Here is a 4,661-nt window from a genome sequence, read left to right on the forward strand (position 1 = left end):
AAGAACCATCAAAATATATTTTTTCTAACTGCGAGCACTGACAATGACAATCTACTCAAAGAAGTCTGAATTGCCGTGTCAGAATATTTAAATCGCTCATTCACTCACTCACTTTCTCTGATCTCTCTCTACTCACCTATCTGTTTGTTTGTATTTTTTTTTCTCGCTCGCGCTATCGACAACGGAGCTCAAGTACGAAAAAGGTAGTTGATTATTTAATCCTTTCTTTCGTTATAAAGTAACGATCTTTTCTGATGCAGTCACTTTTTACACTGCGCCATGCATCGGAATCAGACATTTACATATCAGTTTGGATATTTTCTTGTAATCAAGTATCAGCGATGCGGTATTGGCAGTATATGTAATAGTATCGACATCGCTTTGCCTGTCGTCAAAAATTCAATGTATCGGAATCGCATTAGCCAATGTGCCAGTATCGATGCACCCGTATCGCTTTAAACAAATCTGTGTACCGATGTCCATCATTCTCTCTCTCTGTCTCTGTCTCTCTCTCTTTCTCTCTGTCTCCCTCGATATATATATATATATATATATATATATATATATATATATATATATATATTATATGTGTGGGTGTGGGTGTGCATATATGTATGTACGTATGTATAGAGTATGACTAGAGTATTTTTCTTGCGCGGGGAATATTAATTTTTTTCATGTGCGGAAAACATTTAGCAATTCTTTTTTGAATACCTATCATGAAGAGAAGGTTAATATTGTAACAGGGGTTATCAATATTGTATTAGGACTCAGTTGTTAACATGACTGAGCCTTTATGAAAATCATGTAATCTTTGCAGGAGATCCCCGACGTAGTAGAATTGTTTTTCATTCCTGATTGGCGCATTGGCGTTCACTTTCACTTTCATATCTTAAATTCGAACGAACGAACAGGTTGATTACTTGAAACTATTGTTTATCTGTGTAGAGCTAATCTGCGGACGGATGATGAAACAAGTGCGGAAAAGGCCAAGAGAATATTAAGCGCGGAAGATTATCTAAAAAAGAACTAAGCTAAGTTACCCGAGAACTACTTTTGCGCGGACAGAATTTGACCAAATAATTTTTGCGCGGGCCAAACTCTACAGTCTGGCATGTGTATGTGCGTGCGTATGTAACACTTATATCCTATATCAAATTCATGCTAAGTCTATCTCATCTGAACTTACAGACTAAGGGCATGGAAGATTAGAGCCGTGTCACACTTGGACTTTTTCCGCATTGCTTTTCCGCTGGCACCACTGAAAATGTTTTTTTTTTTTTTTTTTTTTTTTTTTGGGGGGGGGGAAGAGAGAGAGAGAGAGAGAGAGAGAGAGAGAGAGAGAGAGAGAGAGAGAGAGAGAGAGAGAGAGAGAGAGAGAGAGAGAGAGAGAGAAATAAAAACTAAAGAAAGTTTTCATTAGCGCTGAGAACCACGGAACCAGTCCGACGAAAATTTTAAACACAGCAAGATGGCCCCAACCCCCACACAGGATCTGGCGATGATGGACGTTATTCTGGCTTTGAGGCGACGATTTAATGCGAAACAGCGAATGTGTAATGCTAAATAACACCGTCTTCTCGCTGCTCCCATCTGGTTAGGGGGATCGGGGGAAGGTGGTCACAGATGTAAACAAACAGGCGAGCAGCTAGTTACGAACTTGTGTCTGTTATTGTTAAGGTGCCGTCACATTAGCACTTTTTCCGTCATTTTTTTTTTTTTTTTTTTTTTTTTTTTACAAATTTCTGATATTTTGTCCATTTTTGAGCGAATTGTCGATTTTCCAGTCAGACGATAAGATCGTTTCCGTCTGAAAACCTTTCCGTCAACTTTTTCAGCCAAACATAGTCAAACCAAGAACTATATTCGAGAATGTTTGTATTTATGTTAAATAAAATTGTCAAAAAATTGACGGAAAAAGTGCTAGTGCCTTTACACACAAGAGGGAATTTTGCCAATTTTTTAGTATTATTTACAATTCAGAGTATCTTTTTTAATCGTTTTATATTATAAATGTTTTTTTTTCATTACTCTGACGATTATTTATTATAGCTTATGATACTAAGGAAAAAAACAACGGAAAATTTGAAAGCGCAAACTATAATTATCGTTTAACTAGAAATTATCGCTTTCGGCCAATATAACAGCGGTAGCAAAAAGAAGAAGAAGAAGAAGAAGAAGAAGAAGAAGAAGAAGAAGAAGAAGAAGAAGAAGAAGAAGAAGAAGAAGAAGAAGAAGAAGACAGACAGACGGAAACGTGAAAGAACCATGGACATAGTGCGAGTGTTCGACCCCAACTTAAATCCCCTCATCCATGTGTATCTCAAGGTGGGAGATACATATGTGAACTTAAAATATGTTAACTTTCCTAAAACGTACACAAAATGAGAATATCCAACATTCAATCTACAAAAAAATCGATATTCGGTGCATATCATATAAACCTCAAATAGATAACAGTTTTAAGTAACTGACCTTTTGATTAACTGACCATTTAAGTAACTGACCTTTTGATTAACTGATTTTTAAAAAGTAACTGGCCTGCAGTACCTGACCTTTAAGTAGCTGACCTAATTAGTAAAAAAAAAAACTTTAAATCAATTGACCTTAAGTAACTTTTTAAGCAATTGGCCTGAAGTAACTAAGCAATTAAGTGTAAGACCTTAAAAGTAAATGACCTTTTAAGTAATTGACCTATTAAGTAACAGACCTTTAAAGTAAGTGACTTTCAGTAACCGATCTTGAAAGTAAGTGGCCTTTTAAGTAACTGAAATTGAGTAACCTTTAGTAACCACCCTAAAATTAACTGACCTTTTAGGTGACTGACCTTAAGTAGCTGACCTTTTAAGTGACTGACCTTAAGTAGCTGACATTTTAAGTGACTGACCTTAAGTAACCTTTGTGATGCAGCAACACTGACGACTTGCCTCGGTCTCTTGGGGATCGTGTCTGCTCTTTGCTCCGTGTGCGCACCTTGATGCCACCTCTCACGGCGCATGCGTGCATGCTGTGTGTGTGTGTGTATGTACATATATATATATATATATATATATATATATATATATATATATATATATATATATATATGTGTGTGTGTGTGTGTGTGTGTGTGTGTGTGTGTGTGTGTGTGTTTGTTTGTGTATGTATGTATGTATACAATATACATACATATATATACACATATAAGTATACACACGCACACACACACACACACACACACACACACACACACACACACACACACACACACATATATATATATATATATATATATATACATATATATATATATATATATATATATATATATATATGTACATATAAGTATATTACACAGACACAGACACACACACATTGTATATGAGTATATGTGTGTGTGTATGTATATATATATATATATATATATATATATATATATATATATACATATATATATACATATATATATATATTATATATATACATGTACATATGCACACACACACACACACACACACACACACACACACACACACACACACACACACACACACACACACATATATATATATCTATATCTATATATCTATATATATATATGTATATATATATTATATATATATTGTATATATATATACATTATATATATATACGTGTGTGTGTGTGTGTGTGTGTGTGTGTGTGTGTGTGTGTGTGTGTGTGTGTGTGTGTGTGTGTGTGTGTGTGTGTGTGTGTGTGTGTGTGTGTGTATCTATATATACGCACATCTATCTCTATATATACGCGTATACATATGCATAATATATATATATATATATATATATATATATATATATATATATGTATATGTATGTATGTATATATGTATATACATATTTTCTTCTTTTTGTGTGTGCGAGAGAGAATGAGAGAGAGAAGAGAAGAGAAGAGAAGGGAAGGGAAGGGAAGGGAAGGGAAGGGAAGGGAAGGGAAGGGAATGGAAGGGAAGGGAAGGGAAGGGAAGGGAAGGGAAGGGAAGGGAAGGGAAGAGAAGGGAAGGGAAGGGAAGGGAGGGGAAGGGAAGGAGGAAGGGAGAGGGAAGGGAAGGGAAGGGAAGGGAAGGGAAGAGAAGAGAAGAGAAGAGAAGAGAAGAGAAGAGAAGAGAAGAGAAGAGAAGAGAAGAGAAGAGAAGAGAAGAGAAGAGAGGAGAGGAGAAAGAGAGAGAGAGAGAGAGAGAGAGAGAGAGAGAGAGAGAGAGAGAGAGAAAGAAAGAGAAAGAAAGAGAGAGAATTTACAGTATTAAGGGTCTGCTTTCTACAGCCTGTGTACTCATGTCGCCAAGGTCAACGATCAAACATTGCCGCCCAAAAAGCGACCTACTAACAATGGTCATGAACTGAATTTATAGCCCTGTGTTGGGTGAAGCCCATGAATTGAGAACAATAATCCGCTGGTCCTAATTGACCATTAGTTATATACGACCTTTTCTATCAACACCTTAAAAGCCTTTCATACGACTGAACGCTTTTCATTCTTGTAGACTACTTGTAACGTTACCAACACATAATGTAAAAGAAAACAAAATCCGAACTAAATATTTTAAGTCATTTTTTAAGTAACTTCTTATCTGTCACTTGGTTTCTCGGAATTGTGGATATTTGTTTACGTATATGTGGCTTAAATTACGCTCCAATAGGCCCCAA

General features: G+C 35.9%; 1 protein-coding gene across 1 annotated transcript in view; it reads right to left on the reverse strand.

The window, feature by feature from the left end:
* The window catches only part of LOC113805528 (uncharacterized), an 11,832-nt gene extending 8,873 nt beyond the window's left edge, over positions 1–2,959 (reverse strand). The window contains exon 1 of the mRNA XM_027356530.2: positions 2,888–2,959. The gene's annotated coding sequence lies outside the window, so the exon portion shown is untranslated. The remainder of the gene's footprint in view (positions 1–2,887) is intronic.
* Between the last annotated feature and the right edge of the window lie 1,702 nt (positions 2,960–4,661).

The sequence above is a fragment of the Penaeus vannamei genome, chromosome 17 (assembly GCF_042767895.1).
Source record: "Penaeus vannamei isolate JL-2024 chromosome 17, ASM4276789v1, whole genome shotgun sequence".
Lineage (NCBI taxonomy): Eukaryota > Metazoa > Arthropoda > Malacostraca > Decapoda > Penaeidae > Penaeus > Penaeus vannamei.